This window comes from Gavialis gangeticus, unplaced genomic scaffold, assembly GCF_001723915.1.
Source record: "Gavialis gangeticus isolate Ggan-Ray unplaced genomic scaffold, GavGan_comp1, whole genome shotgun sequence".
NCBI classification, from domain to species: Eukaryota; Metazoa; Chordata; order Crocodylia; family Gavialidae; genus Gavialis; species Gavialis gangeticus.
The window spans coordinates 104,652,687-104,665,160 of record NW_017728992.1 but is presented as its reverse complement, the minus strand read 5'-3'; the positions used below and the strand labels follow the sequence as shown (position 1 = coordinate 104,665,160).

Below are 12,474 nucleotides of genomic sequence, written 5' to 3'. Positions count from 1 at the left end.
CGGGGAGGGGGTCTGTGGGATCTTCAAGGAGATCAGGGGCTGTAGGGAGCAGGTGGCACTCACAGGAGGGATCTGCTGGGGGTTGTTGGGATCTGGGAGGATTTGGCAGGATCAGGGGGTCTGGCAGGGTCCACAGGGGAGCTTTGTGGATAATGACAAAGGAGCTCTTTTTTGCACCCCCCCCCAACAAACTTACACTGCCATCCTGTCCGCCTCTCCCCCACTAATATATACTTGCTCAGATCCTGGCAGCAGCAAAGGTTGATAAATCCAGCACCAGGAGTGGCTTGCAGATTGTGGGGGTATGGAGTGGGGTTGCTGGCTGGTCTGTGGGGAGGGAGGTGGGAAGGGGCAAAGGGAAGCTAAAAATAGCCCAGTGCCAGTGGGGTAGCTAGGAAAACCACAATCCCAGGACTTCCCCAAGGTTGCTCAAATAACTGCAGATGCTCCATGCACCAGCCTAACTTAAATCAATTAAGTTTGGGTGTACATCAATCTAGGTCTACCTTAGATGAGGTTCGTCAATTTTCAGACTGGTCTGTGTGCACAGAACTTCAGTAGTATTACAGGTTTAGATTTGATTTCTGATCACTGAGACCAATTCTAAATGTAAGATCTGTACCTGGGAGAACCAAGTTAAGTCAGGTGGCCATTTTAAACCAGATCTAAACTCCTCCTAACTCTTCCCCCACACTGGATGTCTGCACTGAGTCTATCAGAGCTTGTATGGGTGATGTATGTTTCCCCACCAATGCCTTTAATATCTTAATTATAAATAAAGCCTCTCTTTGTCTCTGTAACTTGGAGGCATTGATGGAACACACACACACACACACACACACACACACACACACTAATTATTACATTGCAGACGCACTTTCTTGTTAATGTACAATTTAAAATAGATATTGCTTTACATTCAAAGAATATGTTCAGAGAACTATGAAGGTATAATTGATGCTCTTGGATCAAATACAGGCAAGTTAGTATGTCTCTGTTAGCCCTCTTCCCTTCAGTTTATTTTTTTAGTGTGCGCTGCAGTACCAGAGGAATAATTTGTTTGAAACTTGGCAGCTGTTTTAGGGATAGTTTATGTAAAATGTTGTACCAATTTCTACCAATTTAGTGACTTTTTATTTTAAGAGTAGATATGTGTGCAAGTGTTTTAATATAAATAAAAAAATATTGAGGGTAGTGTAGATAACATTATGCTGGCACTGCTACTAGTTTTCTGCCTGAGGGCCTATTGGCTGATAGTATAATCGTTAGGATTTATGACTTTTTTTTAAAGCTATCTTTCTAACATATCAGTGTAAATATTGCTAGTCTCTTGCTGTTTTTCTTCCATACTATGTGATACTTAGATTTTTTTAGTATAAAATCATCATATGGAAATTAATAGGTTCAACATATGTAATTAAGTGTTTTGTTTATTGTAATGCATGTGTGTGCATATACACAAATGTATATGCCAAACTTGAATCTATTCATCTGCATTTTACTTAAATTTAGTCAAATGCTGAGTTTGACCAGAAGCATTAATGCATAATACTAATGTATAAGAAACAGTTGTGTGGCTTAGTTAGACTTACCAAGATGTTCACTAGCTTCTCGGAAGAGCTAGCATATTGTTTATGAAATAAAAATATTATACAGGATATTTTATAGAACACTTCTTCTCCATAGGAAAGATTAATAGAGACCCCTGTATATAACTACACACTTCAAGTTTTTAAAATGTTGATAATGCGTTTCAAATGTTCTCAGGCAGGTTTAGTGGGACAGAAGGAACAGGCAGGACGGGTAGAAGAAGCAGCACGACGTCTGTCTGGTTCATTGCCTTCTTCATTCTAAATATACACCTGTCTTCTAGGTTAAAATATATAACTTGTGAAGAACTGCCTGTTATTCCTTCCTGGTTCTCCAGCAACTAGTGAGTCCAAATGACTGCTGTATCTTGAGTCGTTCAGGGAGGGATTGTTTTTCCAGCCCAAACTGTGCTACAAAATGATGAATTAGAGGCTGATATTGTGGAAACTGCACTAGAATAGAGGCATAATTAAGGTTCACGTGGCTTTATGTGTTAGCACCTGTTTTATTTGTAGCAGAAATGTCAGCTGGAGCAGTTGATCTGTATTGACTAATTCAGAAAGTTCTGTGCAGCATGTACTTCCGACCTAGAGCACCCACTAGTCACAAAAGAAAAAGTCTACAATGTAGCTTTGGTTAATTTGAGGATGTTTTGTGGAGTTGTAGGGGCCAGTGGCAACTGTACTATCACCCATGCCATTCTTTTAAAGATGTATCTTTTTTTTTCTGTTTTATTACCTTATTGTCTTGGGGAAATCTGATATGAGACAGCTTGTTTGAGAGAGCCATGTGCACACTGCTCGACTTTGGGCAATTGCTCTTCATCTTTTTCTCTTCTATAATGAAGCTAGTGACGCCTGCTCTCCTATGACAATTGGTTTGTGATCTATGAATTAAAAGTACTATACAAATGCAAAGTTCAGTTATGATGATTAGTTTTGAGGCAGACCAGAAACTATGGATAAATCCTTAAATTAGGTTTTGATAGGTACTCTGTGTTTTTAATAAGGTGACCAGATGATCCTGAAAAGCAAGTATGTCCAATGTCCTGTCTCTTTCAGCGCCCCTGTCAGGTTCACCCAATCTTACTTCCTTTATTTATGGTTTTCAAAACTCCCACAGACTGGCCACCTGAAGAGCTGTTAATGCAGCAGAGTTAGCAAAGTAGTTACGTAACTGGAAATGCATGAACCTCAGAGGCCACTATACCAGGCCTGTTTCGTGTTTTCAGCCTACCCTTTTTCCTTGCAAGGATTGCCAAGAGCCCCTCTTCTCAAGCCACCTCTACCCCATTTATAGGCAGAGATGACAAAGATGAAGCTCAAATCTTGTGTACTGAAAAATGAGGTGAAAGAAAGAGGTGGAAAAGAAAGTTGTGGTAAAAAAACATTTTTTAAAGAAAGGTTCATGCAAAAAAGGAGGAGGATTTTGAGAGAGAGAGAAAAGTAAGAAATGAAATTAGAACCGGGAACCTGGCTGTGTAAAGTGTGTGCCAGAAATACAGAACTGAGTCTGGAGCAGCATAGCAAAGAGCATACAGGATGGTAATTAATTTTACTCTTCCTTTTATTATCAGAAAAAACAAACCAAGGCTACCTTTTCAGTTGTTCAGAAAGATCATAGAACTAACAGGTAATATGAAATTGTAAAAAACAAAAACATAAGCAATGTTTAAACGATTTTTATTGCAGTTAACTGCTTTTTAACTTCTATAATATGATGACACATTAATTTTTTAAACCATAAAAAATTATTTAAAATGTATTAAAGACAGGCACACTACACAGACAAGTCTGAACTCTGAAGTTGATCTGTTTTCATAGGCTTATAGAAAAATAGCGTTGGTAGGGACCTCAAAAGGTCATTTAGGTCCAATACCTTCTCAGCACAAAGGCATCCCTGTATTAGACCATCCCAGCCAAGTGTTTGTTTTAATCTGCATTTAAAAACTTCCGATGATGGAAATCCCACAACCTCCCTAGGTAATCTGTTCTAGTGCTTAACCATCCCTATTGTTAGAAAGCCTTTCATAATATCCAGTCTAAATCTCTCTTCTTGCTGTTTAAGCTCATTACTACTTGTCTTGTCTCCTCTGGGACACAGAGCACATTTTTGCTAGCTGTCTATAAAGGCTCTGTCTTTTAGCCTGATGGTCCTTAGGTATTCTTTAATTATCAAATTGGATTTTATCAGGTATAGTCAGTTGATACATTGTGGGTATATGAGATTAGTCTTTAATCCTGCTTTTTATTACTCTCTAGCACTGTATACTTGGGAAAGTATTGCAGGTGTATTGCGTACTCCAGAGTATAAAAATGATATTTATTGCTGAATTTTCTTGCAGCTAGCAACACTTAGAAAAAACATTCCAACAGAGCTCTGCAGGAGAATATTTATTTGCCAGTGGTGAATGAAATAATATACAATGGAGAGAGGGGGACAGAAACCCCTATGGTGTGTGTGTGCAGGTACACAAAAAACCAAAAGTAGTTGCCTCAATGTAAACATGTTTTTCTCCATAAGATATTTACCCTCTTCTTGCATTTTTATTTACTAAATAGATGACAAAAGGACTCTCAGAACTCAGAAGTTTTTGTTAGTTTGCAGTAGGGGCAAGAACTGAAAGGGATCAGTGAATCAAATGTAATTTGGGCTCTGTTTGAGATACCAAATCTGTGTTTTGCTGACAGCCGGTATTCCTCTTTGAAAAGCTGCATAGGCATTTCTATCAAATAGAAAGAACTTCATCCCTGTTTTCATTCTGGCATGCCTATTATGACTTTTGTTCAATATGGAAAGAGGATTATGGGAAGTGGAAACTAGGTGACATGTTTTATTAAAGAACTATGCAAGTCTTTCACTGTGAATTTAAGGATTGAACAGTCCTGTCGTAGTATTTTCTTTCACAGGTAAATTTAAAAATAGGTCCTGCTCTTGGTTTTAGGGTAGGAAGACAGTAGCACTGAATGAAAATTTGCTTCTAAAAATGATTGCAAGGTATGCTTTAGCTCTAGTAGTTTTTGCAACACAAATATTAAGTAGCACTCAAACTCCCTTTCCCCGCCTCCAAATAAATAAAACCATTGAAAATAAGAAAACCAAGACCAAGATTTCCCTTTTCTCTCACCCTATCTGTAGACACCCAGATTGCCTTGCAATTATGCTATTTTAGGACTCTGTCTATATTCTTCTGATTAGAATTCAAAATTGGAAACTAAATTGCTTTTGCACCGAGTTTGGAAAAAAAAGCAGTAATTGGCACAAACTCTTTATCAAGACATTGTCCTTCTAATTTTACAGTGTAAAACTCTTAGTGTATTTCTTAATTTTCACATATAAAAATTGTATGCTAGCAGTGTTTTTAATCTGATGTAAGTAAGTAGCTATTTTTGCCATATTAGTAGCTATTTTTGCCATATCAACTAATAAGAAAAAGCAAACCATATGAGTTGTCAAGTTCTGTAAATGAGCTTTTTGTTCGTTATGATGTTCATATTAAATGCTTAGTTGGCTGTTTAGGAAAACCTTACAAGATAGAAATATGGCAAGCTCTGTGGTCAGTTTCTGAAACTGAAAACCGATATAAGTACCTTGGACTGCTCATATTGAAGAAGCGATCAGCATGGTGATGCTGACCTTTATGCACGCATAATTTTACAGGGCTTTGAGAATTGCAAACTTGGGAATAAAAAGCTACCCTTGATAATCAGCTGAAAATTAATATGTATTATATCAATCTTTAAAAGGGAGGTACTAATCAGCATGCACAAGAAAGTTAGAATATAGCAGAAAGAGTATAGGACAGTGTTTTTCAGAGCAGTTAGTGAATTAGTATGCCTGCTTTTCAGAAAGAACTAAGCAGCTGGCCTCTTACAGTTAGGCCTCTTTAAGATGTCTATAGTTGGGTGCCCAGAAGACAGGAGCCCTCCAAGTAATCAGTCATTCTTCAAATTTGCCTGTAGTGCATGGAATAATTATAAAACATGGTAGGTGACTGCAATTACAAAGGAAAAAGAAGAAGAAAGAACAAAAGTAACAGTTTTCTGACCTATTTATTCTCCATTAATCATTTCCATATCAAATTTGTTCATTGTACAAATGAGGACGGGGATATCTTTATAGCTATTATCACTGTATCTACTTCAGGTGTCAAACAAAGGGTACATGCTGACATTACACTTAAATTGAGTGATCTCGGGTTAAGTTGATCTTAGTGCTGCACTAAACGTATCATATTTACTCAAATATATGATGCAGTGTTTTCTCCCAGTCAGCATGGTGGGGGGGAAGCCCCTCATCTTATATTTGCATACAAGAAAATCTCATTAAATATGTTGTTTATCATTAAACGGTTGCCAAAAGCAGCATGTGCTCAGTAATGGAAATCAACTATGAAGCTGATTAAATGCAGCAGACATTGAGCATGACTAAAGCACAGGCCCATATTCGAAACCTACCACAAGCATAGAATAGTGTAGTCCATCTGAGTTAAGCTATATGGTAGTGCAAATTCTGCACAGTCTGCTTCAATGATGACTCCCAAGTCATGGTGAGCCCCTGCATTGAATGCATTTTTACTGCCTCTATACTACCGCAGCTGAACTTTGCCTTTGTTTCCCATTTCCAGTGATTCCTGTTTCTTCAGCAGTCTTAAATGTCTGGCAAACATCACCAAACAGGACCCTAAACAGTTCAGCTAGACTCCCTGTGTCACCCCCTCTCTCATTCTGGGAGCTGGACCAGGTTGCCCTGAACTTTATCTGCATATATACATTTTTTGAAGATCCTCGGCTGTGTGACAAGAGCACCTGGTTTCAATTATGAGTGAGGGTGCTAATTCATGCATGGATCCTTGTGGGTGTGTATCTGAAATGCACTTACTGAGCAGTGCAGAGCTGTGGGGTTTGAAATGCTGTTGACTCTGCTGGGGCTCTGCCCAAATGCCCAGATGGTAAATCATGAGCCTTTTGGCTTTGGCCTGTTATCATGCATAGTTTGTATTCTATGTATAAGCAGGTACAAAAGTTCTGCTTAAAAGTGTTTGTGTGATACCTGTGCTAAAACTTGCAGTAGTTTCAAAAAAAGGTAAAATGCATCTATTCTGGAAGAACGAAGTCTATGGATATCCGTATCATTTGCTAATATGCAGCTCACTACAGGCATGTTTATTTCAAGGTCAGTGCTTTCAGATTTGCCCCTCACTTCCATGTGCTCAGGGAGAGTAGGTTCTGACAGTAAGGATGGCGGAAAAGATGACAAGGGTATGAAGTTGAGGGGGGCAGAGAGCAAGGAGCTAACTGACTCCCCAGATTTATTTTTCCTATTGTAACAGTGAGTGGGGGACAAAATCAAGGCAAACCTGCAATAATTAGATTCTGTAACTGGAAATTATAGTACACTTTTAAATAGAATCTAATTATTGGTGCATCCTCTTATATTTGAATAAATATGGTACGTTTGGGGAGTTAGATTGAGCAAAAAATGGCCAGCTCAATCTAACTTAACTCGTATAAGGAGATGCATTGCATAGATTGGGCTAAACCATGACTGTTGTAACTGAACATGTGTACATATTCACGGTTCAACCCCAGGGCTGGGGAAACTCAGCTGCTCACCCCAGCCCCAGTTCTGCACTTTTCCTACTCCACTGCACACCCTGACCAAGCTATTTTTAGCCCTCCAACCTGCACTCTCCCCCATGCACCTGCTGGGTCTCCCCCCAATTTTGTCTGCCCCTTCCCTTCCCCATTACTGACTTAAATTGTATTTCTGGTATGTTTCCCAAACATGTACAAGCAGGAACCTAATGTACAAACACATGCTTTAAAGTAAGCTCTGTGATTGTAAATTGGGTCCTGTGAATGTGTGCATGTACCCAAACTTATGTTTTTCTGGTATGTTCTTTACCTACAGTAGAGATTCTCACAACAGAACTTCCTGTCAATGCATGGCTTAAGCCACAAGGCAGTTCAGCTATGCAAAGCTATAATGATTCTGCAGTGATATTTAAAAAAAATCCAAGTTTATATATAAACTTAAAGGTTACCTATATTGGTACTAAGGATATCTCCTGGGTATTTCATGTATCGCTCCGGAGAACCAGAAAACTTGAAATGCGAGCAGTCCTATTCCTGTGTTTAGAGTGGGACTAAGATTTCTATACAGATAAAGTAGTAACCAGCCCAAGTGAACTGGTCATTCACAAAGTAGTGAATATTTTTATTCAAAATATATATTTTCCCTTTGCCTTCACTATCCAAAAAGGTAGGGAGCCCTGCTAAACAGCCATTTCTTCATGGAAAAGTCCCAGTGTTCAAAGATTAAATGCCTTAAGTGTCAGGCAGTCTCAGTAGATCAAGCCATCTGGTTGGCTAGAAAAAACGTTGTTAGCTTTTATAGCCAATTGACCAGGATCTGTTAGTTGTTTGATTCAGTCCAATGATAGCATCACTAGTTTCACCAATGGTTCAGCTACTTGCAGGAGGTGCAATGAGGACACTAATGCTTTGTGTGCTTTAAGATGGCTGAAACAATATGCTAAAACTATATACACTGAATAGGTAGATCGGAGTGGCTAACCTGTGACATGGTCAGCTGCTATGTGACATGGGAGCCCCAGGTAAAGGAAGGTATTGGAATGGAGCCTTGGGGGTGGGGGAGAGGGTGCTAGTCTCCATCTGCGACTGCATATGCACATTTGGATAATCTGGGAGAATTCTCCCAGGTTTGTTCTCTTGGTAGAAAGATTCACCCAGAGATACACATACAGACATTGAAATTCTGAGTCCCCAAAGAGTGGAGAGCTTGCAGTGCTGACTGTGCAGCGAGGGAGAAGGTCCCCCGCACATACATCTTGGCGTACTCTGCAGGGTCCCTTGTTCTTCCTTCACAGGCAAAGATGACCACATTCAGCAGGGGGAGGGGAGGGAAGAAGAGAGGAAAGAAGTGAGAAAGAAAAGGGGAAAGAAGGAAAAGGAGGAAAAAAGGAAAGAGAAGAGAACAAAGAGTGTTGGGGGCCAGATCATGCAAGTACATAAGTGACTTAAGTCCTATCTTTGCTTTGAACGATCTGCTGCAGCAGGGGCAGGAGAGCGATGAGGAGTGGATACAGGAGGTTTTTGTTTTCCTGGCCGCACGTTTCTTCATTGCTTCTGCCATGTGTTTGGTGTTCAAAGCCCAATGCTGTGTTCTTCAGTTTGACCTTTTGGGCAGGCTCCCTTAATCTGCCTGAAAACAGAAGGCAACAGTGCATAGGGCCACTCTGATTGGCTGCCCCAGACTGTCCATAGTGAGTCTGTGTTGTCATTATATACATATTTGCTCTCCCAAGAGAAATCCTCCTGGAAATGAGTTAATCCTGCTTGTTCCCAGGTTATTTTTATTCTGGAGCAGCCATATTTACTCTGTGAGAAAAAGCCTGAACGTGCATACATTGTAACTCTCCCAGGAGAAACTGAATGTCAGTATGAGGTCTGAATGGAGTAGAACAGAGCAGACACTTGACAGCTGGGAGCGATGTCAAGTGTCCCTATCAAGACCCAGGTTAATCTTCCCTGGCCTTGGTGGAGCCACCACTAAATTCAGAGCTTTGGATCTTGCTTTTAATTAAAAACTGCAGTATTTGTGTAGCCAGGGAACAGTTAACTTGGCATATTTGGATATTTATGATAACATGAGTATATTTTGTATTTTATAGTTGGGCACAGAATTTTTATTAGTGCGCAGAATTTTTAAGATTTCTAAAACATATGAGAATTTATATATGAAACATGAAATACATCTGAGGTATATGATACTGATAATAAAGATTGCTTAGTGGTTAGGTAAAACTTCATTGATTTCAGGAGGAGTTAGACCTGAGAGAAGATTGCAAGAGCTGGTTGTCAGACTGCAAACCTACTTGTTAATGGAGTAGATAAAAGTCTGCTTTAATTGTATGAATAATGATAGTGATTAATTGAAGATTGCTAGTAAGGTACATGAGATTAGAGATGTATTATACAGATATTACGAATAATTCATATTGCTAGACATGAGAGTGAATGGTGTCATTCCCTACCATTCTCTAAAGGTAATTGCATGTTAGAACTTCAGGTTTTGTATACTACACATAAATACGTGTTTTCATTAATTGCATACAGGAGTATGAATTAATAAACTGTCTTTAATGTCAAAGTCACAAAGTTATAATATTTCCCTTGGCACCTTCGCTTGGGCAGCAAATATATATTTGCTTTGGCTGCAGTATAGTAAGAGTAATCTTAAATTTACTGATTAAATTCAACACCGTCAAATGGATTAATATTTAATAGCAAAACAATGACAATAATAGATAAAAATAATAACACTATAAATTTTGCTTCTGGATGAAGCCCTTGACCCTGCAAATGCTTGATCAAAAGCAGAAAAAAGCGTACAAGTATCTTGTGTTGCTTACATGCTTAAAATTAAGTAAGTGTGTATATGCTGGAGGCCAGGATTTTTGCAGGTGATGTCTTTTATTGGACTAGCTGCGTGGTTGGGAAAGATTTAGGCCAGCTTTCAAATGCAGTGTACTCTTTTTCTTGGCTGTGGCCTAAGACATTTTTAAATCTCATTTTCAGTCTATGGTTGAGTTTCAATACCTTTAAGTAATGCATTTGGAATGAAAACAATCATAGGTTGAACCATAACAAAATGTTTAGAAAACCACAAGAGAGGTTTCTTTAAAAAATGAAATCCTTGAATATGAGCTCTTCTCAATGAAATGCAGAATTTTATGTTTGATTATTTATGTGGATACTATTAATGAAAATAGTAAAACATACAGAAAATAGTAAAATATACAGAAGCATTTATTATTTTTGTTGGCACTAAAATAGCAATGTGCTATAATTATAAAAGTGATAAATCATTTAAAAAGTGAAGAATATTCACTATGATTGATCTTTTGAAGGTCACTTTGTATTCAGAAGCATGAATTCCCTCCAATATGGTTAGAACATGATTAGTACCACTAGCATCCGTTCTGAGTGAAAAATGTTTCCTTAATATTTCTGCAAAATCACACTGCTAATTGTCACTGAAAACCTGTAGTCCAGATTCCTTTTTTATAGATACCAGTTGAAGACTGAAAAATGAAACAAACTAAACTGAATTAAATTTATAAGACTAATAGTCATGCAGTTGGGGAAAAACTAGCTACTGCACAACCTGTACTATTCCAAGGTAATTTAATTATGGATAGTTATACTTCAGTGTAATTTGTTAATGTGTGCTCCTTGCAGAAAGAGAATAATTCTGCTAAGGCATTGACAATTTTATACATTTTTAGCAGGATGCTGTCAAAAGAGAGAAGTTTTCATTGAATTTTATAATGTACAGTTGCCTGGAGGAAGAATATCAATGAAGTAGGTAGCAGCTTAAATTTTTCTTTGAGTTATGAGAATCTATATGACAATACAGGGAGGGGGAGGGAAGAATTCCATTTATCATCAAGTTTAATATTTTAAAATTAGATGCATCAAATTACTAAATGATACTTTTTTAAAAAAAATTTCTTATGGTTACGATGTCATAAAAGTGTGTTTGAACCACAATCACTGAAGTGTTCATTTAAGTTTTACCTTTTAACAAAAGAAATCAGGAGTTCAAATTTAAATCTTCCTGAACACTCAACCTTCTACTCAGTTTTGAGGTCTACAGATCAATCCTGTGGTTCCCTTACTCATGCAGTAGAAACCCATACAAAATAGCAAGGTGACTTGGGACGATCTGCATAGCTGACTTCTTGCTGAGCCTTTCACGTTATTATTATTTTTTTTTTTTTTTTTTTTACTTTTGTTTGTGAATACAGGTACGCATTTTTGCTTTGTTATCTAGGTTGTGGGTGCTGCTACACAATGAGAAAGGAAACTATCCTGGCTCCTTAAAGCAGAACTGCTGTCTACTGTGTCCTCAGAGCTTACCTCCTCCCATCTAAAATGATTTTTACAAAAGCTCATTGAGAAGACTAACAGAGTTTTTCTCTATGGAGCCGTAGAAATAAGAATCAGAATTGCCCTCGATAGTATTGTCTAACACATGTGGAATATTCTTTTAATTTTTATTAATGCTATTTTGAGGTTACTTGAATATTAGATTACAAGATAATTAAGAGAACCTGTTCTGGACACTTGTTATTCTATGGCTAATAATATCTAATCTTGCATTGTTCAGATTAGACTGTCAGACCACGGAATTATTGTTTAGTACTTCTGTATATTATGGATTATGGTGCAGTTTCTATAACCAGTTATTTTACTTGATATAGAATCATATTTCCTTAGTCAGCTGTTGCATGTCCAAATATGATGTTAGTAAATTTGTTTAGTCATGCAGTAATAAAGGAAGAGGAAGTTATTCCATTGCCAAGCTCCATGAAGAGGATCTCCATGTGGATCTCCCTCTTCCCACACTGAATTGGGGTTTTGTTTCACCTTTTTTTCTTAGTCCATGCAGAGCCCTCTCCAGAGGGTCTGTGAAAGCTTGTAGATTTTGGTGATGGAATGGGTTAGTTTTATTTTATGAAGTAGTAATTGGGGTAGGGAGATGCAGCCAGATTAATTGCCCTGGACAAAATAAGGAGAGGTTCAGAATGGATTGGATTTTCAGTGGATCACTCATGAATAGTATGGGATTCCTGAGGTAGCATTTTCCAGGAGCCAGGAAGGAGGAGCAGGACATAGATCTAGTGCAGCAGTTCAGGACCTAAGCACAGATGATTGCCTTGTTCCACAGGTTTTGTGGTGTCTTCAAGGCTTGGTGGCAAGCTAGTGTCATTTTCTTAGCTGGAAGTAACCTTGCTGGAATGATACAATGCACATTTTAATTAAAGGATCCTCACAAATTTACTCCCCTCTCCCT

At 38.2% G+C, this 12,474-nt stretch overlaps 1 protein-coding gene across 2 annotated transcripts in view; it reads left to right on the top strand.

The window, feature by feature from the left end:
• The window catches only part of CDH2 (cadherin 2), a 233,239-nt gene that overhangs the window by 119,837 nt on the left and 100,928 nt on the right, over positions 1-12,474 (top strand). The gene's annotated exons all lie outside the window — the stretch shown is intronic.